Genomic DNA, 24,881 nt, shown 5'->3' with positions numbered 1-24,881 from the left:
CGGTCCTACCTGGAGCCTCTGGCAGAAAGCTCCAGTTGACCCCTCAGCTTTTGAAGTCAGGGATACAAAGGATCTAAGGCCAGCTATACCCCAACTGAGAAAGAGATCCTGGCAGCCTATGAAGGGGTTTGAGCTGCTTCAGAAGTGATTGGCACTGAAGCACAGCTCCTCCTGGCACCCCGGCTGCCTGTGCTGGGCTGGATGTTCAAAGGCAGGGGCTCCTCTACACATCATGCAACTGATGCTACATGGAGTAAGTGGGCTGCACTAATTAAACAACCAGCTCGAATAGGAAATCTCAGTCGTCCAGGCATTCTAGAAGTCATCATGGACTGGCCAGAGGGCAAAGATTTCGGAATGTCACCAGAGGAGGAGGTGGTGCGTGCTGAAGAGGCCCCACCATATAATAAACTGTCAGAAAGTGAAAAGCAGTATGCCTTGTTTACTGATGGGTCTTGCCATATTGTGGGAAAGCATCGGAGATGGAAGGCAGCTGTATGGAGTCCTGGACGACAAGTTGCAGAAACTGCTGAAGGAGAGGGTGAATCGAGTCAGTTTGCCAAGGTGAAAGCCATCCAGCTGGCCCTGGGCATTGCTGAACGAGAAAAGTGGCCAGTACTTTACCTCTATGCTGACTCATGGATGGTGGCAAATGCCCTGTGGGGGTGGCTGCAGCAATGGAAGCAGAGCAGCTGGCAACACAGAGGTAAACCCATCTGGGCTGCTGCACTGTGGAAAGATATCGGTGCCCGAGTGCAGAACCTGGTGGTGAAGGTATGCCACATAGATGCTCATGTACCCTGAGGAACACCAGAACAACCAACAAGTGGATAAAGCTGCTAAGATTGGAGTGTCTCAGATGGACTTAGATTGGCAACATAAAGGTGAATTATTTTTGGCCCAGTGGGCCCATGACACTTCAGGCCATCAGGACAGAGATGCAATGTACAGATGAGATCATGATCAAGGGGTGGACTTAACAAAGGACACTACTGCCCAGGTTATTCATGAGTGTGAAACATGTGCTGCAATTAAACAAGCCAAACGGTTAAAGCCCCTCTGGTATGGAGGACGATGGCTGAAGTCCAAATATGGGGAGACCTGGCAGATTGATTATATCACATTCCCACCAACCCACCCAAGCAAGCACCATGTGCTTCCCATGGTGGAAGCAACCACTGGATGGCTGGAAACATACGCTGTGCCCCACGCCACTGCCCAGAACACTATCCTGGGCCTTGAGAAGCAAATTTTGTGGCAACATGGCACCCCAGAAAGAATTGAGTCAGACAATGGGACTCATTTTCAGAATAACCTTATAGACACTTGGGCCAACGAGCATGGCATTGAGTGGGTATATCACATCCCCTACCATGCACCAGCCTCTGGGAAAATCGAACAGTACAATGGGCTGTTAAAAACTACACTGAGAGCAATGGGTGGGGGACCTTCAAACACTGTGATACACATTTACCAGAGGCCACCTGGTTGGTCAACACCAGAGGATCTGCCAACAGCGCTGGCCTAGCCCAGTCAGAACTTTTACATACTGTAAAAGGTAACAAAGTTCCAGTGGTGCACATAAAGAATTTGCTGGGGAAGAGAGTCTTGGGTTATTCTTGCTTCAGGTAAAGGCAAACCCACTTGTGGGATTGCTTTTGCTCAGAGACCTGGACCTTGGTGGGTAATGCGGGAAGATGGGGAAGTCCGATGTGTACCTCAAGGGGATTCGATTTTAGGGGCAAACAGCCAATAAACTCGACTGCTGTTGCCTGCTATGTAGCAGTTCTATAGCCCACCAACTAGATGTCTTCAGGTCATCAGCAGGTGGCCCTGATTTCCCTGCAACCATCATCCCAACAAAGAATGAACTTTGACAAAACCAGACAAGCTTAGCAATGACCAGATGAGTTCTGCAGTGTCATCAGTAGGCAAGAATCCAACACTGCACACTCTCTCCTGCTCTGAAAGACTGTTACAAGAGATGGAGCCTGGTATAATGGATCGGATAAACTCAGCAGCTTTATAGGGATTGGTCCATGCACTAAGGAATGATACCTCCCTCTTTCTCTGTGTGTGTGTGTGTGTGTGTGTGTGTGTGTGTGTGTGTGTGTGTGTATGACAAGAGTGATGGTATATTGAAAACTGTGGGATCTGAGCACGACGTGAATGGTATGGAATAAGGGGTGGATACTGTCCTGGGTTCAGCAGGAGCAGTCATTTTTCTCCTTCTTAGTAGCTGGTGCAGTGCTGTGGTTTTGACTTTCAGCCTGGGAACAACGCTGATAACACCGATGCTTTTATTTGTTGCTAAGTAACGTTTACTCTGATCAAGGACTTTCTGAGCCTCATGCTCTGCCAGGGAGGAGGGGAACATGGGAGGAAGCAGGGACAGGACACCTGACCCAAACTAGCCAAAGAGGTATTCCATACCACAGCACATCATGCCCAGTATATAAACTGGGGGCAGTTATCTGGAAGGGCTAGATCGCTGCTTGGGTCGGGCTGGGTATCGGTCAACGGGTGGTGAGCGGTTGTATTCTATTCCCTTGTTATTTCCCTTATCATTATTATTATTGGTGGTAGCAGCAGTGGTTTGTGTTATACCTTAGTTACTGGACTGTTCTTATCTCAACCCATGGGACTTACATTCTTCCGATTCTCCTCCTCATCCCTCCAGAAGTGGGGGAAGGAAGATGGGGGAGTAAAAGAGTGGCTGTATGGTTCTGGGTTGCCAGCTGGGCTTAAACCTCGACACACTACAACTTTGTTAAAAAAACCAAAACAAAACCAAAAAAAACCCCACAACAACCAAGCAAACACCCCCCCCCCCCCCCCAAAAAAAACAACAGTGAAACACCCAGCCAAAAAAGCCCTAGATGCTGCATTCACTGAATACATTCAAGTAGAAACATCAAGTATCCCATGAACACTTAATTTCAAATTTAATTAACTTACTTGTACTTAGACATAATATCACAATAAAGAAGGTGGTAAGCTGTGCAAAGGCATAAAATGGGGAGTCCCATCTTATCTAACTTCTTCAGTACCTGTAAAAGGGAACTAAATATGTACTACTCACATCTGCAAATCAGAGTACACGGGGTGGTGACAGAAACACTACTGAAGACTGAAAAATGATGCAATGGACCTACAGAGGTGGTTTGGAAATTTAAGTAATTTGAAAGAAGGCCAGGTAATACCAGATGAGGTGATATTATGCTGAGGGAGTTAACACATAGGAGGACCCTGAGGGAGGCATAGAGGGAAAGTGAAGCAGGGAAGGAGAAAGAACTGTGTCTTTATGGAGGATTCTTACGTGTGCAGCTCAGTAAGAAGCCATCTGGAATAATCCATCAGTCCTGAGAAACTGAACACCAAGTGGAGACTGAGGTAGTGAGAGAAATTAAGAGGGAAAAAAAAGCCAATCTAAAACCATATAAAGCCACTAACCTCATTGCTTTGTGTGTCCATTTACCTACTGTCAACTGCCATCTTCATCACAACATTTTCGTACGTCTGTGAGGCACATGAAGTTGAGGTGCATAATCTAGGTAAATGGCAAGGAGCATGAGCAGTTAATTCCAGGGTACAGAGCCAATGAGGAAATGCATTTTTGGCCCACAAAAATTTATATACAGAAGAATAAGAAAGGGATTATGATTTTTTTTCTGACTGTATGATTTCACTCAATTCAATCTCCTAAAAGACATTTCTGAGATTCTATTTAAACATGTTAAAGAGTTGGAAAAGGTTCTAAAATACTACACAGCAGCAGTAGACAAAAGTATACACAAGGTACACTGAACACTAGTGTTAAGAACAGAATAGAGAAAAATCCTGCATTAGCTGCAACAGCCAAGCAAATAATCTGTAAGGCCTCTGCCACAACTAGTACTCTATGACACTTTTAAGAACCATCCTTGCACTTCGTTCTCTTAATGTCATATTTAGAACGTAAAAGTGCATGTGAAAACCAAAAACCAGAAACCAAACCCCAACAAAAAGGGGAAAAAAACAAAGTATAGACTCATTCTTACCCAAAAGCCTTAAAAAATACAACTTACATTTAGAAACAAAACAAAACTTAGCAGCACAACTACATTTTTACCAACAGATCTTTCTTACTGTATTGCTACCTCTTCTGCATAAGATAACAGCTTTTCTCAAAATACATCCCTGGTAAGAATAAAGAATCATGCCTGAATACTTTAGAAGAGTCATACTTGTTATAAATGAGCGACATATCAAGAAAGCATGAAAATCCATTAACGGGACAGCCTCTTTCAGTTTTGATTGGCATTCTTCTTATCTTGCATTTCATCCCTGCTGCGGGGCAGTGAGTGAGTGAACAGCCCAAAGCCTGGCTGCCAGAGGGGTCAACCCACCACAGTGATCCCACATACCGAGCAACCCAGCATGCTCCCAGGTGAGAGAATACATATCACAGCACCTTGATCCTCTCACTTCTTCCAAATATACTCTAAAGATAATTTCATTTCAGTATGTGATTACAACAATGACAACAGAGAGAACGAAGGAGTAAGTAAGAGTAGTAAGTAACTAAGTCTAGCAATGTTTTCGGTTTTTTCAAAACTACCTAAATTTGAGAACTGTAAAGATGCACTAATATAGCCTGTTAAAATGAACTTTCCAAAACCTAAGTGAGATGCTATATAATTCACTGAAACAGACAATACTCTTATGTCAGAGCAGAAGACTTCAACAAGCACCTAAAAATAACTTTTAAAAAATGAGGAAATTCACTTCCAAAGGAGCGGTTCTGACTTTGCTGCTTTCATGCTGGCTGTAATCCAATTCAGCAAGAAAGAGGTTACTCTCTGCAGGTCTACCTAATGCACAACTGATTTCAGAGAGAAGCAATCATCAAATACCAATCTGTTCTTTATTCTGTAACAGCCAGAACACAAAATGAGTTACAGGAATAGCACATGGCAGTCACGTGCACTGTAGCTTTTCAGAACACATCTGAAATGAGTTTTACTATAGCCAAAAGGTTCCTTCTCTTGGAGTGAGAACTGACAAAAGTCCATGGCCATAAGGCGTCTTCCAGATTCTTTACAATTAAACCTCTGTTTTTTTTAACGGAAGTTTAAGGGAAGAAAAAAAAATGGACAAAAATGATAGCAAACTGTCAAATAGAGGAAGCCAGGCAAACTCTGCTTATGAAGCAAGCCCCAGAGATTCTATGACCACAAACCTTGGTCCTTAGTCAAGAGCATGGAATTAGCCTACAGCAGTGAAAACAAGTACCAGCGTAAAGATCAAGGGAACAAATCCTGTCTCCATTGTCAGAGGATAGCATCTCTTTGTCCTGAAATGCTTCTCCAGAAGAAAACAAGACTCACTGAGCTGAGATACTTCAAGGAAATACCTACTTTCTCAGTCCTCATGACCATTCTTCATGCTTCACTAGCATGAACTCAGTAAGTCATAACTTAAGCTGAGCTGCTTGTTAACACTGTATCTCTTCAATGTGTACATGCACCTTCATACCCTCCTGCAGATCTATGCTGTTACTTCCTACCCGCATTCTGTCTAGAGCCAGTCACACACTGTACTGTTTACTTGCACCTTCTGTTCACATAATGAAGAATGTATCAATGATCTCTCTCTTTGCCCAATCTCCATGTCACTTGAAGTGGGAAAGCTAGTTATCATCCTTTTGGCAATACTCATTCACAAGAGAGAAGGGATAACTAGCTGATTCACAGTGAGATTCTTCCTGAAGTTTGCAATTTCTTCCTCTCCAGTGCCTTCCTCTACCATCAAAGGCCTGCTTTGTGCTTCAGTCAGTTGTTCCTGTCATTCCCCCAAGATACCTAAAATGGCTTTGAGAAAAAGCTGCTGTCTTCACATCCTAGTCTGCACCACCTCTCAAAATATTTCTGCTGTCTCTGGCAACTTTTTTGACCCTGTCCTCACAGGCATTTCATTCTATAGAGTTTTGTGGGGAAAGGCTCACTTTTGCCTGGTTTTGAAGTTATTCTTAAGTTAGTTTTGATCCATCCAGTAAAGGAGAAACAAAAGCTTCCAGGTAAGCAGGACTATGACAGTAATTCTGAAAAGCAAAATGGCAATCCTGGTGAGAAATGAGCAAGTCTGCGGCTGGGCTGTGATCTCTCAGTTTCTAGATGCTTGCTTATGCTTCCCAGAGCATCCTGGAACTAGGGAGGTAGAATTTATCCCCTCTCAGACTGTGAACAACTAACTGGGTAGGGATGTTTATAGAAGATATTCAGAGAGAGCACGTGAGCAAGCAAGAGTGTCAAGACATGCATGCCTGCCTCTCCAGGCCCAGGTCAGTCTCCCAGTGAGATCTGTAAAGCATGCAATGAGCTCAAACAAGGAAGAGGAAGAATGCACAAGAGGAAGGCCTGTGGACACAGCTGAGTGTGTAGACTGCATATACTAGCCCTCATTGTTTACTTTGCTATAGTATTACACAATGACAACAGGATGGGAAGGGAGATCTCCAACAGGAACACCAACATGTATATTTTGTCTGGAAATAGAGGGTTTCCCACACTAGATCAGAAAAGTATCCTATCTGAGGTGCTCTCCTCAGTTTTGATTAATGCCCTGCATTTCAGTGGAAACAAGGACAATAAAATTTATGTTGTTAATGAAATATTCTACATAGAAGAGTAAAATTCTTATTCTCTACTGTATTTGGGCTGAGGTAATGTGGACCACATCATCTTTTAATACTAAGCAGGATTACACAATGTACTGGTAAAAATAGAAACACCTGAATCATGTCTATGCAACAGCTGCCTTTGTGACAGCAATGCAGGAAGTGAATAAACGGTCTGAATTTATGTCACTGCTGACATAAGGTAGAGAACTGACTTAATAGTGGTAAACAGTGAATGTGACTTACTCTAAGGCCAGAGTGACAAATGGCACTGTATCCATCATACATTCCATTCTTACATAAAGTCTGGAAAAACCCTCCTTTCCAGGAGGAGGAGGAAAAGGAACATAGCAAAGATAGGTGGTGCATTCTTCTCTAGGTGCGAAGTTTTGGCGTATACCGATTCATACAGGATGGATACAGTGTTAATGTAAACCAGCCCAAGCACCTCCAAAAGGAAATTAAAGAATATAAACCAAGGTCAGACACTTTGAAAGGCCTGCAGCAACAAAACAGTAAGCCATGCATTTAAAAAAAAAAAAAAAAGTTTATAGTGTTATTTAGATGACACCAAAATAACATACAGCGAAAGCGACAGCTGCTGTACGTTCTTCTCTTATCGTAACTCCTAAAAAGCCTTTGAACTTCAGAACCAAGGTGGGGAAATAAAAAAGTCTCTGGATTTCCTAAGAGTGAGTTTTGGAACAGATCTCACTCCCAACTTCCTCAATAACAGGAAAGTAGCTAAGCCACAGGGAAGTAAATGGAGAAGAGCATCCTGTGTTATAAATCTTTCCTGCCTTGTCTCAGCCTCTCAAGCATAACTATTTAACAAAGCAGAGGTAGTGTTTGTAGTATTCTTCAGAAGCACTGATCAACTCAGAGCGAAAACAGGTTTAGAAGCAATCCTGGATGTAGCACAGACAAATTCATGACTAACAGATTGAAGGAAAGAGTAAAATGGACTGCCCCTTTCTACCTCTTTTACTGTGGACTTGGTAGCAAGAACTTCTACTTTTTGAACAAATCATGTACAATTCGTCCCATTCCTACATCTGCTCCAATTTCTCATGAGCTCTGTGGCTGACACAGCAGCACTAGTCTTCACCACAGCCCTTTGCACACTTTCTCGTAAGATAGGAAAAAAGCAAATGCCTTATAGGTTGCTGGGGTTTACCTCTACGAGCAGGCACAAGAGCTGTCAGCTGAGGTTTGCTTTGTTTTCTGGTAGAATAATCTAATTTATGCAAAAATGTGGAAGAAGGTTAAGGCTGTAAGAACAGCTGTTATATAAGCATTGATGTTAAAGGGGAAATGCTTATTAAAAAACTTTATTACCATTATCTCTATTCAGTCTCATCCAAGGCAGTTTATGCTCGAGGTAAGAATGCACAGAAATTAAGTTTCCCTCAACTACGATACATTCAGATATGTGGTCAAAATGCTAATGATTATTTTAATCAAGTATTATCTTGTGTTTTTTATTTGTGTCTATGTCTTCTGTACTGCCTGGCAGGGTCACATCAAAACACCAGTTACAATCAAACTGTATCTGTCATTACAGTAAATGTACTAATGTGAATTAAGAGGATTGATAGCTGAAAATGGGTCTATTCTTACAGCTGACCTCTGCCATGTTTCCAATTGGCAATGCCAGTAAAATGACAATCAAAATATAATGGTATAATTATTTATACTCAGGTAAAATTTGGCCAAAAAGCCATTTTAAAATGATGTCAACACCATATCCTCTGTCATCAGCACTTTAACACAACTGCAGGCAGAATTTGTTAAATAGTTTAAAAAAAGAAGACATTTTTAGTTAAGAAGTTCAAAACACTGTATTTATTTCCACTACATAACCACTGTAAAAATTTTCTTAACACTTTATATAAAATAAGCTTGCTATTGTTTCTCTTGCATTAGTTGTGGGGATGGAAGTCATCAGAACCTAGGGAGAAGTTTTCACATCGAAGAAAAACAGATTTATTCTGACAAAGGTTTTATCATGGTTCATTTTTAAGAATACATTTCCCTGTAACTCTTTACATATTTCACTGATTTAGCCTTCCTAGTAAGTAAAAATTCCTTCTCATTTTTAAAGTTTCAATGGTCAGCTCAGTCAAGTCATTCATCTCCCCTATGTGTCCAATACATGAACTCTTTCATTCTTCCACTAGAGCTCTCATTCCCATTAGCTCATGTCTGAAAAATTCATATCCAGGCTGCTTAACTACTAGCCAGTGCCACCAGTGCTTCCTCTCCACATAACCTACGTGTACCTCCAAAACACAGGATAACAACGTCAGCATGCAACTGAGGCTGAGAACCTTTAAGACTCAAATCTGAGATACTGAGTAAGCCAATTACTACTTCCAGTTTATACAAAACAAAAGGTATTTACGGTCAGAAGAAAAAGTTACCAGAATCATGTTCAAAGTTGCTGCTTCTCCCAGTTAAAATCACGCAGAGGTTAAACAAGCAGGATGGGAACACTTACAATCCAAAGCCCAACATTCATGTTAAAACTTTGGTTAAAAAACGTCGTGTTCACAGGAGCTGGCACCTGTCTGAGGTTTCCCTAAATACTCGTCCCGTTATAAAGCAGGAGAAAAAGAGCTTTAGTTACAGACAATAGGAAGTTGGAGGAAGCCATAAATAAAGCGCACCCCACTGCCGACCATTCGCTCCCCTGCTGCCTTACCTGGGGGTTTCATCCTCAGCCCTGCAACGAGTGCACACAGCCCGCACGAAGGGCTGTCGAGACCACCACTTTGGGCACAAAAGCAAGCTGCCGGAGCAGCCCTCCAGGCTTTCCTCTGCTAACTCCTCCTCCCTCCCCGCCCCCATCCCGGCCGAGCGCAGCACGGCCACAAAAGAAAAGCTGTCGGTCAGAAAAGCGCACAACGTGGTTGCCGTCTGTGCACGGCACAGCGATTACAGCCAGATGAAGTTATGCGAATACGACAGGGAGGAAGGCAGGCCGGTGTAAATAAAGATGCCTAGTACTCTATCGTCATGCCCACACAGCTGCAAGAGGACGCAATAATAGTCCTATCCTTCTTTTAGCATACAAATAAACCTAGTAAACTCACATAGGACACAAGCGGTTTAGTTTTTCACCCCGAGCTGTATTTCCGGCTGCGGGTTTCGTGCTGTCACCGTATGAAGATGATGGAGTTCGCCCCCAAAGCCTCCCAGACAGAGCCCTACATACAGCCACAAGTTGTTTCAGTGATTGTGCATTTCTTCTGGAAAGCCCTTCTTGCGCACATGTGTGTATACATACTGGGAAGAGGAAAGGGGTGAGAGCCAAATGCCCTCTCTCAGAGGAGTGGCCAGTCTGGCAACTAGTCCTTCAAGTACCCTGTAAGTGGCAAGCTTTCTGACCGGCAGTAAACTTACTTTCTTCAGACTGGAGAAAAAACTCCTCCCGCTCTATCCTCTTGCCTCTTTCTTCATCTACAAACCACAGGCTATTCTGTATTCCCTGTAGGTAAAAGCATGAATACCCGTCAACACGTCTCTCACCAAGTACCTTCAACTATCCAACTGGAGAGGCACTTTGCATAATTCTGCTTTTTTGGCCATTGCTTTCTCTCACTACTTTTTGTGCAGCCCTCCATATTTCTGCAGATACTTTTTTCTGCTTTATTTACAATTTGTACAGAACATCACAAAATTTCATAGAATACTCACTACTTGTGAGAATTTCTGTTTTCCTGTTTCTTTATGAAAGTTCCACATGAACAGGAAACCATATGGCAATCGCTCTCCTCCCTTTTGTTAAAAACCACTCCTGCTGACTGCCTGGGAAGCAAAAACAAGTACGTCCTGAGTTCAAAGGCATTTCTGCATTCCAGTTGTTTCTCTGACAATGCTATTTCACAGAGCAGCCATATTTTTTTTTTCCCCGATACAAAGCAGCAGACTGCACTTAAAAAAAAACCACATGCACAAGAAACAAAGGTTCTTATATCAGTTTAACAATGCCATTACCTTAATAAACTGCTTACTTGTCCCATTAGCAGTGAGCAGAGCATCTTACATCTAACAAACTTTGCAGTTTTTTAATCAGTGCAGTTTAATGAAACATTAGCTCCTTTCACACCCTCAGTCTCTGAAGCATAGGGAATACCTCAGCTTCAGTCTTCTCTATGAGCAGATCTCCCTGTCCTCAATTGGTGTATGATGAACATGTGACAGCAGGACTTCTCCATTGAGACTCATCAATAACAGCTTTCAGGATGACCCAAACTACAGATTACATCCCAGTGGTACTTTGCAGACCCTATCTGGAGGCTGGAGAGCATTCCCTTTGCATATCATATTTCCAGATTAACAGAAGATTTATTTTCAGGTGCTTACATTTGTAGTAAATTTGTAGTACATTTCCAAGTAACAAACCTACAATAATAAACATGCACATACAACAGAGAACAATACACTCCACAGTTCAACAAGGTTAGAAGTCACAGGTTAGAAACAGAGGAGAAAAGGAAACAACTATTTTAATGTAAAGACATGCATGTTTTTGCAGTGCTAAGTATCGATTTGATAAAGCACTACTACAAATTAAAACACATCACTTTTCCATTTAAGGGGCATCCAGAGCATACTATAAGAAGTGTAAAAGCACACAAAAAATAATTTTCTGTGAAGTAATAGAATTCTTAATCCTAAATCTATAGTATCTTTAATGAAAAAATAAGAAAGCATGAAACATGACATATACAAGATTATTCTAATGCTCAGCAGGAGACCAATAAAATGAACATGTATCATTGCCAATACTCAGCTTACAGATGTCGGCATGCTAAAATCCATTTGAAACAGTTCTGGACTGCAGATCCTAACAGCACAGACAACTTCAGTACATTGCAATGTAGACTGTCATGCTACTATTCACGTTTGATCCTTTATAGTTGAAAATACGTATTATTTGTCACAGCTGCTTGCAAACCTTTGCCTAGAAAGGCAACTAACTAGTGGTCAGACTAATGTCTCTACAAGGAAAAATATACTACAGAGTGGTTTCATGTGGAAGGAAGCCACTTGGTTTGCACAAATCATCACAAAAAAATCTGCATTAATTGGCATTCACAAGTTTAGCTTGAATATTAAAGATAAATTTAAGTTTTGAGATATTTTACTGAAAACTGAATTCCCTAAATACATACACTTGTCCATAGGAGTTAAACACTGGAATGCATGAATACTTTTGTATAGATACATGTTCCTGTTATAAGCAGTAATTTGGAAGTTTGATTAAATACCATAAGGAAAATTGAATTTTGTTCATTATTTCAAGATCAGAAATATATTTAAACAAAAGGAATTATTTGATGATAATTACATTAAAGAATGGCTGCTAGCTGTCTTGAGTGTCATGGAGCTTCCTTGGACAGATTGGTTTTGGAGTTCCTAACCTCATCCAGCAGTATATGAATGGCATATAGTAGTCATTCTAGGTTTGTCTCTCCAAGTCATTGTTTCCCAATACATTCTACAACTGTCCTGCCATGCACGCTTTTACCATTACATGATTTAAAACCAAACCAGTATATGTTATTCATGTAGTCTCGCTGTCCTGTTACACCAGTATTAGAAGCACAGGTATTCCCAGTTTATTTTTCACAATTTCTCTGTAATTGCTCTGTTGCAAAGCCTTTTCAGACTCTGCCGTGCCTCAAGTGCCATACTACCACTGAGTTATGCATCTGGGATGCTTTCAATTCCCTTCTTCATAGCTGATACTAGCATGCCTCTGCAGCCCTGAGGAGCTCTTCTGGATTCATCATCAAACTGTGGAATTTTAAAAGGTGGTTTAACTGATGTGCAGTTTCTCAAGATTTATCAGTTTCAGACACTTGTGTGTTCAAAAGCTTCCTTCTGTTCTTTTTAATCCCTTTTGTGCAAATAAATAATAAACTAACTGAAATCAGCTGAATGAAGTTGCTTAAACTGCTTCCTAGTAACTAAAGTGAAAAAACTCTCTTCAATATCCTCATTTAAATGTATCCTCGAAGACACAAGATTCTGACTGGCATGTTGACATCATTAAAGCACTTTAATAATAAAGTGTTTTTAAAGAATCAGACACAGAAGAGGTAGGCGCTCCTGACAATGGTTTATGTCACCAGGAGCAACCAATTCTCATCCTTCAGATGGAGCTTCTGAAGGAACATGGAAAAAGCTCACATTTATAGTTCAACGAAATGACCAATGCCAGTGAGCGTGCAAGCACATGGGTTATGGCATACCAGCCTCTGAAGCACTCACATTTGGTAGATACTTGACATGAAACACAGACAGGCATCCTGCCAACGGGCTGTAAGGAGCTACAAGCACCTCCCCATTTATCCAAAATATAGCCATTTACAGCTAACAAATTAGTAAATAATGACACCAGAATAATCCCTGGGTACTTCACAGAAACGGTAAGCTCAAGAATAGCCTCTCTATTGTAAAATAGCAAATATTTTTATTTTAAGCCTTCTTCTTACTCTTCTAAAGGCAAACTGGATTTTAAAGATTTTTATAATCGTTACTTTTTAAATCTGTATTTTTGTTTCAGAGAAACTAAATTCATATCCAGCCAACTACCTCAAATATTTAGCTAAACCATATAAACAAAACCAGCAGGGGGTGTCAGAAAAAAATAAAAGCAAGAGCTCTATATACAGAGTTCCTTTGGGTAGGCTGTAACATATTTGTCAGACAATAATCAGAAAGATATGCTGCTGTACCAAAAGCAGCAGTGCTCCTGAATTACATTAGAACAGTTAGCAGCTTCATCTGACCCATTTATGTTCCCTCTTTTAATGGGCATAGCTGATTCCAAAGAAGAGCTATGAAGACCATCTGTTGGAAAGATATTTAAAAAATGTTTGGAACATATCAAAGATAACAGTGACTGCAGTATTTATTAATCTTTCCATTAAAAATAAGAATTCACAGTAATTTTTAATGAGCTTTGTTTAAAATTTATATATCTCAAATGCAGTTGTTTGACTGAGGAAAACACTCAACAGACTCATCATCCTATCCCAGACCCTGCAAGATAGGAGGTAAATCTACAGATACCAGCAAACTAATCAGTATTACATGATGATCGCTCCACCCACAGCAACTATATCATTTGAACTGCTTCAAATAAAACTAAGTATTCTAACAGAGAGATAAATTGGGGCAGGGCAGTAAGCGCATAGAGTGGTGCTGCCTGAAACCTTATTAAAATGGGAGCAGAGCTTTGACATGCATCCCATTTTTCAACAATTAGCTGCTTCATTGGTATTTTTATGTATGTGCATTCATGTAACAGCTTTTGCATACTTCATGCATACAAACTCTGCCTGAAAACCTAGCCTTTCTATTCTCTCACTAATTCTTATGCAAACAGTGTAAAACTTTTGCTCCTCTGGCCTTCAGATCTGGCCTGAAATTGCATGCACAGGTAAACTCGTGCCTGCAACCAGCAATTGTAAAAATAAAGGGAGAGATGAAGATTTACCAGAACAGGCGTAGGACTGCTAATACATATTGAGCTGCTTTTGCATTATTTTCAAGTATACCAAATACATCTGACCGAACCAATCTTTTGTCCAAGCCTGACCTGTACTCTGGAATCCCAGTGACAGAAACAGACTAAGTGTTCATTTCAACCCAACCAACATCATAGAGAAGGTTTCTAAGCAACAGCAGTTTACTGCAAACTGACTCATCTACATTGTCCTTAATTCTGCATTAATATAACATATGCAATATATAATAATATACACAATACATAACAATAACATAATTCTGCACTGTGTGTTTTTCTTACTCCTCTTTCTAAACCTGAGTGAAGTGCTGCTCAGTTTAAAACAGGTTCTACCGATTTAGCTTAAATTAGTCAATAATACCTTAATTTCTAATTCAAAGTTCTGTAATTTTCAATTCCCCTCTCCTCCTGAATTAACTCTGTCACACAAATATGTAATTTTTAAAGTTCCATTTTGCGTACCACGCTGACCTATGGGAAAGCTCTTCAGGTGGAAGGCAGGCAGCTCTATAACAGTGTTAGTCACATACGGATGCAAGCTGATTTGGGTGTGTCAGTGATAAAAAAAGTATAGGCAATGATTGCATGGAACAGCTGGTTGCATTACAGTCACAGAATTTAAACCCAGAAGGAACAAGTGATGATCTAATCTGACCTCCTGCATAACACAGGCTGTATAACCCCACCTAGCAATTAACCTGCCTCTGTGACAAGTTTGGTATGGTAACTCAGCAGCACTGGTTTTGCCAGATCCATTTTGAAACATTCACCTACAATGCTAATTCGAAGCATGCTGCATCAGCCAGATTTTGCACCTCCCAAACATGCTTCCCAGAAGACAGAGGGATGTCATCTTCTTGATCCAGAGATTACCGCTCCGCATGACCAGTCCGTGGCTGTGCTGATAGAGCAGTCCCTTGCCAGCACGAACAAAGCAGATTAGCTCACAGAATTGCTCAGCAGTGCAATTGTCTGCCTAGTGCCTGGTGGAGCACATGTACTGGATGCAACACCCAGGCATTAGCAACAACAATTGCAACAGTCCAGACAGCAGGGAAAGCCTTCACTCCTTCACTGTTTTAGCTCAAGGATTTAGGATGAATGCCTGGGGATTACCTAAGGAAGTTCTCTTGCCTGACTTCAGTGGGTTTCCACAAGCCTTGTGAGAACAAGGTATCCCGTAAATGTAACACCTCAACGAAATAACCTGAGCAAAAAATTTATTCAACCTGTAAATTTCAACCCAACAGGTTGCCCAGAGAAGCTGTGGCTGCCCCATCCCTGGCAGTGTTCAAGGCCAGGTTGAACAGGGCTTTGAGCAACCTGGTCTAGTGGAAGGTGTCCCTGACCATGGCAGAGTGCTGTAACTGAATGAGCTTTAAGGTCCCTTTCAACCCAAACCAGTCGATGATTCTATAATTCTAATTAGTTTTGGCATTGTCAAAGAAATTGTTCAGATATACTAACAGACATCTTTCAATACAAACATCTTAGTAAGATTTACATCACAGATATGTTTTGTAAATACAAAGACATTTTTGTATCACACAGAAAAAAAACAATTAGATCGACAAGATGATATTATTTCACTTTACCATATTTATCATTAAATTAGGCTTTATACGTACTTAATCTTATATATGACTATTGCAGCCTTTTTGTTTGATAGCCTGATCTATTATTATAAATATGCATTGAAGGTAGGATTTCGTCATAACACTAGCCCTTAAAAAAAAAAACAAAACAAGAAAAACAAAATCACAGAAAGACCGAATGGTTGAGGACAAAGGGGACCCCTGGAGTTCATCTGGTCCAACCGCCTGCTCAAGCAGAGTCACCTGGACCTGGCTGACAAGGACTGCATACAGACATCTTCTGAATATCATCAAGGATGGGGACTCCTCAACCTCTCTGGGCAATCTGTGTCAGTGCCTGGTCACCCTGGTATCTTGGCTGGATACGAAGCCACACTACCACTCCTCAGCTGGGCAGAGGGAAAAAAATATGACAAAAGGCTCATGGGTCAAGACAAAGACAACTCACCAGTTATTGTCACGGGCCAGTTATTGTCACGGGCAAAACAGATGTGGTTTGGTGAAATTAATTACTGCCAATCACAAGATAGAATAGGATAATGAAAAATAAATCTAAAAAAACATCTTCCTCCCACTTCCTGGGCTCAGCTTCGCTCCTGGCTTCTCCATCTCCTTCCCCTGCCAAAATGTTTAGGAGGATGGAGAATGAGGATTGTGGTCAGTTCATCACACATTGTCTCTGCTTCTTCTTTCTCCTTTATGCTCTTTCCCTGCTCCAGGATGGGGTCCCTCCCATAGGAGCAGTCCTTCACAACCTTCTCGTACATGAATCCTTCCCTTGGACTATAGTTCTCCACAAACTGCTTCAGGATGGGTCCCTCCCATGGGGTGCAGTCCTTCAGGAACAGGCTGCTCCACCGTGGATCCTTGAGGGGTCACAAGTCCTGCAGCAAACCTGCTCCAGGACAAGCTTCCCAAAGCATCACGGCCTCCTTCAGGCATCCCTCTGCTCTGGTGTGGGGGCCTTCACAGGCTGAAGGTGGAATCTGCTCCACCATGGACGTCCATGGGCTGTAGGTAAAATCTGCTCCACCATGGATCTCTCTGGGCTGCAGGGGCACAGCTGCCTCACCATGGGCTGCAGGGAACTTCTCCTCCGGTGTCTGGAGCACCTCCTCCCCTCCTTCTGCACTGACACTGGTGCCTGTGGGGCTGCTCCTCTCACATATTCTCACTCTCCCAGCTGCTGTTGCACAGCAGTTTTTCCTCCCCTTCTAAAATACATCATCCCAGAGGTGCCACCACTGTCACTGATGGGCTCATCCTTGGCCAGTGGAGGGTATGTCTTGTTGCAAGCTGGTCCTGGTTCTGCTGGACATGGGCTGCTTCCAGCAACTTTTCACAGAAGACAGTACTGCAGCACCCACTGCTACCCGAGCCCTGTCACCAAATGCACACCTTCATAGGGAAAAAGTGTTTCCTCATGTTCAGGAGGAACCTCCTGTGTTTCAGTGTGTACCAAAGCTGTTAGGAAGAATACTGAGGTGATGCAGTATGATCTCTAGTGAACTACAGACATAACAATATCACAAAGCTGTACCTGAGTAAAATATCATACCTTACTAAAAATCAAGGAATTAACATTAAAAACTCAAATGTTAATAACTTGTTCTAGTTAGAGGCTTTCATCCATCACCATATATTACAGCAGATGCAGCAAACACTTTTCATCTTTTAAAATCTTTATAGTTAAAACCAATGTTTTTTGTTCTGTTTAAATGAAAGTGACAGTGACACATTTGGAAGTCCATCCCACAACCCCTTTTTTGGCCTTTATCTGTAGAGTCAGAACATATTCAAAAAGATGGTGGAACTAAACACATTTTATTAAACATGAAAATATCTATATAGTTGTTCTTTAACTGCAGTAGGCAGCTAAGCACTGGACAGATGCTCACTCATAGGACAGGGTAAGAAATAAGGAAGAATAAAAGCAAGAAAACTTGTCGGTCAAAATAAAAGGGTTTAATAAGTGAAGGAGAAGAAATAGAAAAGGAAAAAAAAAACAACTAAACAAGTCAATCAATGGCATTTTTGCTCACCACCTCCCACGGAAGACCCATGTCCAGCCAACTACCAAGCAAGAGATGGCTAACCCTCTCAAATCCTCTTCCTTATTATTGCTAATAATAGTATGACACGGAATATCTCTGGTTAATTAAGGTTACTTGCCTCGTTGTGTCCCCTCCCACCCTCTTTCAGACCCCCTCAATGTATTCACTGGGGCAGGCAGAGTAAGAACCAGAAAATCCCTTGCCCTGTGCAAGCAACTGTTCAGCAACAGCTAGAACATTACTGTGTTATCTGCACTGCTTTGGTTAAAAATCTAAAACACCATACAAGCTGCTATGAAGAAAATTAACTCCATACCAGCTAGGCCCTGTACAGCAATGAAAAATTAATGCAGACAAATCACATGCTAAGACAAGAAAAACTACCTGCAACTGTAAAATAAAATAAGAGCAAATGTTAAGAAAATCTGTTTTAAAAATGTTTCTGGGAAAAGGACCGAACAAACACAAAAACCAACGTTCTAATCCGAGGGTGAGGCTATTAAATGATGACTAACTCAGGTATGCGAAGACATTAGTGAGCTAAAAATAAAACACAGATGAATGGCAAAGACAAGCCAAGACTACAACAAGACAAGTAGTTAGACTATAAAAGAGCTGACTGTTAAGGAAATCCTGGCTGTTAAGGAAAAGAAAATCAAGGAATGACTATTGTCTCATAATACAAAAATAAAATTTTGACACTGGAAACAATTAGATGCCAGGTTCAATACAAAAAAAAAAAAAAAAAAAAAGGTGTGTTCATACAATGTGCCGTTAGGCTTTGGGACCACTGCCCTGGCACATGATATTTTTAATTTACATGGATTCAAAGAACTATTATTTCCATTAATGTAAGAAAAATCCTTCAAAACCTATTAAGCAGAATGGCCTGCTCCCAAACCAGCTCTAGCTCAGAAAGTCCCCTGCTGAACACAGTTGGCAGGGCACAGCAGTACCCCACCATCTTATTCTGAACAACCATTTCAGCCACTACCTGAAGCCAGACCATGGGGTAGTTGGACTTCTGGTCTGATACAGTATGGGCTTAGCTCTTACATATAGCTTAAGAAATTGTCTTCTTATTTATCAATTTAAATTTTACAATTCCTAAGAGCTTGTTTTCTTTATTAAAGATTTTTTATTTCACCATGGAGCAGTTTGGTCCTACTCTCCCAAGTCTATTTCCAGACCCTCACAGTGTGTGGCCAATTGATTCAGCCCAAATAGGACATGCTGCCTTGCAGGTGGGAATATAAGCTTCCAGACGCAGAGCAGCCACCAGTGAAACAAGACATTTTCTTCTCAGGACTCCTCTCTGTGCAGGGAAGTCTGCTCAGAGCATTCCACCTCCTCACCCATGCCAAATCGTTTGGCTTGTATGTCACCTTATTTGGCTGCTGCCTGGACAGGTAAGAACAATTTCTTTTAACTCACTTCCCCTCAAATTCAGTGTTGCTTGTTTTCAACATCAGCTAACATCCACAAACTCCAGGGAGATACCGGCTGAAAAGGAAAAGAATCTTGAAGAGCACAAAGAGTAAGATGAAAACAAGGAAAATAGATGGAGAGAAGTTCTTTAGGAAACTGAAGCTGAGGAAGTGCAGTATAGCAGAAACAGCAGGTGAGCACTGTAGGCATATGCACTGAGGTTTTACCTTTGGGATTCAGATTGCTACACAGCACCTAAGTAAACACTAAGGGAAGAGAGAAAAAGTAATTTTAAAAGGAGGAATTTCCTTTGGGATAATGCAATACAGAGTGATTAACAGAGACTGCAAAACACAGAGAACAAGATTATGATTTCTGAGGAGTTTAAAATCCTTTAAGCTGGAATCATATCATCATTTAGGTTTCATACACTGAATCAGCCAAGAATGCAGTGTGTGGAGAAAGAAAGGACAGTATGGTTTTAAACAACCTGTGTTTGAGAGAGTGCAGAAAATATTGTGTGAGCAGAGAGAGGACACAGCAGAGGTATTTCCACCCAGCTGCAGTCATAGCTACCACTTCAGCAATGGCATCATATGAAACCACCCAGTGAACATGACAGGAGAGGGAAGTTTGTGCCTACACAAGGAACATGTTCACTGGTATGCTAAGAATGGTACTGTTCTTTCCACTGAGAGAGAAACCAGGACTGCAAGAAAGAATCTGAAGAGGTGAAGGACAAATTCTGCATGGGGCTTTCTTCAGAGCAGTTTAGCAGCACAGGCACAGGCACGAAGAACAGTGAGTAAGGGTGGAATGCCCTTCACTCCCAGTTAATGCACCAGGTCCCCAGGAACTTCTACCTTCAGGAACATTTTGGCTGTTCTTCATTTATACCATGCCCTGATAACATTAACACTGTTAGAAGTACTCCTGGAAGAAAGGATTGCAGTTGAAATGTGAGGCTTGATAAGCATGGACAGGCAAGATACGTAGCAGCCCTGTGAAGCCCTACGGTTTACACCCCAGTCAAAATTCATCCCAAAGTGGGTTAACTGAAAGCTGAATCTCTATTAAATAAGACCTAGACAAATTACACCTACCAAAAGGGAAAAAAAAAAAAAAAGAAGTCAAATTTTCTTCATGTTTCTAGCAGCACATCATAACTTTAAACAGCACATGAGCACTGTGTCAGTAAAAGTTTCCACTCAATGGCAGCAGTAATGATCTACGAACACTAAACAGCACCGAAGACAGAACAGGAGCAGAAGGATCCTTTAATCAATGTTTTAACATCTTTGTTTCAGTTTATCTACTTACCAATTTCTCTCTTCACATCTCTTCCCAAAATGAAGCAACAATGTCTCAAAATGACCCAAACCCCCAATATGCTACCAACAATTATACAGAAACTTTCAAAGTCTGAAAGAGGATTGAACCAGACATGCTGGCAGAACCCTTTCCTGGCAATGAATGCTTTCAAGCAGAAACAAAATTAAATCTGTATCAGAAGGAAATACTTTTCCGTTAACCACCATTTGTAAAGCTTAAGGAAAAAAAAGCTAACTCAGAGGTTTTTGCTAATGGTCTCATGATAACTCAGAATCACAGACATAATTTTTCATGAGCCTTAATATAACTAACAGTTCAAAAGCATTTTGTGTCTGAAATACTATGTGTTGTCACCCAACACTGAGGGGACAGATGTATTCTCTTAGGGATCCTTGGCAGAATGATGGCACTTAAAGTAATCACAACTAAAGAAGGATGTGGAGTCCTTGAATGTGTCCAGACAAGGCAACAAAGGTAGTGGAGGGGATGGAAGGTATGTCCTGTGAGGAGCTCTGGGTTTGTCTAGTTTGAAGAGAAGGAGGCTGAGGGGCAGCCTCACTGCTCTCTACAGCTTTCTGAGGAGAGGAAGTGGAGAGGGAGGTGCTGAGCTCTGACTCCTGGGATCCAGTGACAGGACATGAGGAATGGGCTCAAAGCTGAGACAGAGGAGGTTCACACTGGACAGTAGGAAGCACTTCTGTTACAACAGGATCATGGCACACTTGTGACAGTTGGTACTCCACTGTACCTCAGCCTTTACTGATTCTCTAGTGCAGCAGCTGACAGTTTCACTTGCTCACCAATAAGCAATAAACCACAGTAATGCCTAAACTCCAATTCTAACAGAGTGGGAAGTTCAGAAAAAGACCTGTTATCTTAGAGACTTTGCCCATAAACCTCTGCCCATAAAATACAACTTCAAGACATTATTCCTGCAAAGAAGAATTAACACTCAGAAACCAGTATGGTGAGCTCCAGCATGACATCAGCTCCTTTGCAAAGCTGCTTTCTCTCATCTGAAAATTTAAAAAAAATACTAACTGGTCTTCAGCTGTTATTATCACAGTGAAAACTGCAAAATGTGATGGGAGTGTAACTGATGCAGAGACACATCTGGCATCTGACAAGTTCTGAAATATGTGAACAATTGATATCTGACAGGAAGGAGCTTAGATGCTAGAGTCGTGATTGTAGAGTGTGAATATCTAACTCCTGCACTGCTCATTTGACTGGGGGATGGATCAGCAGTCTTTCTGCCACACTACAAGTGGCAACTGACCAGGGCAGAAGAAAGCAAGCAGCATCAGATACCAACTTTTATTTTTATTCTCTGTTTGAAAGGGGCAGGAGTCCCTTTCTCTTTATGCAACAGAGCACAGTATTATTTTAAGTTTCAGCGTGATGGAGAGAGCCTAAGGGGACCCAGTGGAGCACACACACTTATACTACTTGAGATGTTTCTCTTTTCACAGATGTTAAATTTAGAGAAACTTCTGAGAGTCTCATCTAGAAGTATACCTATATTCTCACCTTGTGATACTGATTAGCAATACTGTTCTAGTGAGTGTACTGAAGATCTTGCCCTCAAGAGTGGCAAGACAGAGCTTGTTTTGATTCTGGTCTGCAGAGTCCTACTCAACTTTAAGTAATTTGGGAATCAGTCTTCTTGCGAGAGCCAAAAAGGGGAAAAAAAAATTGGTAACAGAAACAAGATGTATAAAAGCTACAAAAATATTGTGACAACAGAAAGATTCTCGGAAAAAAACATAAAACCTGTTTTTAATCCAAAGACATATTTTTCCTTCATAAACCATGCTTCCCTTGGAGACAGCTGATGTGTGTTTTAGTACACCTTATATTTTACCCAGTTTTATAGTCAAACAGACTTCAGTTCACAAAAATCCTAGTCTATCCTGCAGTCTCCTGAAATACCCAGTCCAGAAAAAACATCAGCCTAATAGCTGCTAGCACTCGCAAAGCTCAGGACAGCCACTCATCTCTTCCTTCCTGGGAGACAATGGCTCATCTGAGTCTTCCTCCTGTAAAAGACTTTTAACATTCAACCTGGTTGTGCCCTCAGAGACCGTGGGGAACTGACAATTAAGCAGATTGACTTTTTTCTACTTGCCTATGCCATTTGTGTGCAGTGGCACAAATATACAGAACTGTCCTGGGTTCAGCAGTAGCAGTCATTTTTCTCCTTCTTAGTAGCTGGTGCAGTGCTGTGCTTTTGACTTTCAGCCTGGGAACAGAGCTGATAACACAAAGGTTTTAGTCTTTCTGGTCAGACTAAGGGGAGGAGGGAAAGCCAGGAGGAAGCAGAGACAGGACACCTGACCCAAACTAGCCAAAGAGGTATTCCATACCACAGCACGTCATGCCCAGGATGTAACGCAGAGTTACCCGGAAGGACTAGGGCACTGTGGGGTTAGACTACGTATCAGTCAGTGCTCAGTCGGGTGGGGTGGAGCGAGTTATCAGTCAGCAGGTGGTGAGGTGGTGTATTCTCTTCCCTTGTTATTTCCCTTATCATTATTATTATTGGCGGTAGCAGCAGTGGTTTGTGTTATACCTTAGTTACTAAACTGTTCTTATCTCAACCCATGGGTGTTGCGTTCTTTTGATTCTCCACCCCATCCCTCCAGGAACAGGGGGAGGGCAAAAAGGGGGGCAGTGAGAGAGCAACTGCGTGATTTATGGCTGACTTTGTTTAAACCATGGCAAGAACTATATGCCATGGGACTCCATTATATAACTATGTCATGAGAGAAGAAACCTGCCTTTGCTCCAATAGCTAGGAGTAAATAAACAGATGAAGAGCAACAAGGAGTTACAAAATCAAAAGGTTTATTGTCCACTCTGTGAAAATTTGTATTAGATGCATCCATCTGAAGTACTCAGGAAATGAAAATGTCCAACAGTATAGTATTTGCTCTATAAAGTTTGATTACAAATGAACTGTATTCTAAATAATGCTAAATTAACTAATTTAGCTTCTAACCCAGCTTCCAACTGGGTTAGAATTTTTCTATCCATATATGAGGTTTCTGAAATTTCTTTTTTAGGGAGAAAGGAGTGAAGGGAAGATCACTGGAGTTACCTTGTCAAAACAAACAAATATTGTCTTCTGAAACAATACACTCAAGATCTTTTTTTTTTTTTTCTCAAAGTAATACTGATAAAACCAGTATGTTTTGTACGCCCAAAAGAGACAGACAGCAAAACATGACTTCCTCTCACACAAAGCACCAAACACCACCACCACACTCTTACCTCCTGTATCTTTCACTGGGTCCTAAAGTGGATGGTCTGGGGGGTGAGTGGGTGAATTGGTCTTACTTTTTCACCAAGCAGTTCCATTCCTTATGAAGGGATTCTGTTATACAGAAGGCCCAGAGAAAAAAAACACAACAGTTGTTCATAGACTAAATTCACTTGATTTTGTCAACACTGCGGCACTGCTATTGAGAACAAGATTTCCATTACCTCAGAAACACAGAAGATATCCTAGATTGCTCTAGTGCCTTCCATTAGTGTCTTCCAGGTCATGCTAATATTAGCCTGTATCTGGCCTCATTTGCTGGAAGAAGCAAAAAAGTATCTCACCTGCCCATGTTAATGCTCAAAATAAGTGGCATAATTAACACCAGGACTATTTTTCAAATCATAAGAGATGAAAGCATTCATGCCTCCGTATTCTACTCCAAGACTTCTAAATATTTTTATGTAAGCTAAGCACTACAGAATTTAATCCACTAAAATCTTCTCTTAAAATTCCACATTCAACCACACTGCGCACTGTATCTGGTTACAATTCATTAACTTCTGGCAAGTGAGAAATTAGAGCTTCATTTACAGGATATGACCTTTTACCTGTTACAGTCCTTCTGTGCATCCAAGTTACAAAACATCATTTAACCACACTTGCTACTTCCTTATTAGTGTGATTTCCAGAAGGAAATCCTGAAATTCATGCAGATTTTCTTGACAGCTGTGAAAATTTAGGCCGTGCACTACAGTCTGTCCTTGCCAACTTGTCAGTAACTCTGAAAGGAATGCTTGACAGGTTGTGATTTATAAGTGGAGTTAAATCAGCAATCAGGCAGGTTTTAGTATATGTTTTTAGTACATGTTCTAAATTTGCTTTGAGATTATTTACCCTGGTCAACTTATCTTAAAATGTCATAACTAAATATCAACTTTATTTGTGCTAATATCCAGTCTCTCCTTTGATAAACGATTAATTTGCACTATGTTTTGTAAAGCCTGTT

The 24,881-nt window shown here is 41.2% G+C and overlaps 1 protein-coding gene across 8 annotated transcripts in view; it reads right to left on the bottom strand.

Moving 5' to 3' along the window:
* Positions 1–24,881, bottom strand: part of MCC (MCC regulator of WNT signaling pathway) — a 206,424-nt gene that overhangs the window by 94,278 nt on the left and 87,265 nt on the right. Inside the window, exon 1 of one of the 8 annotated variants that reach the window (XM_057403874.1) lies at positions 10,658–10,678. The exons of 4 other annotated variants lie outside the window; for them this stretch is intronic. The gene's annotated coding sequence lies outside the window, so the exon portion shown is untranslated. Of the gene's footprint in view, positions 1–9,362; positions 9,498–9,753; positions 9,861–10,657; positions 10,679–24,881 lie in introns of those variants that run through there. 3 more of the 8 variants (XM_057403873.1, XM_057403870.1, XM_057403867.1) reach the window with 3 other exon arrangements.

This window comes from Pezoporus wallicus, unplaced genomic scaffold (assembly GCF_028554395.1).
Source record: "Pezoporus wallicus isolate ANWC-B61680 ecotype Strahan unplaced genomic scaffold, APGP_CSIRO_Pwel_v1 contig_8209, whole genome shotgun sequence".
NCBI lineage: Eukaryota > Metazoa > Chordata > Aves > Psittaciformes > Psittacidae > Pezoporus > Pezoporus wallicus.
The sequence above is the reverse complement of the archived record's forward strand: the minus strand, read 5'-3'. Positions and strand labels throughout refer to the sequence as shown.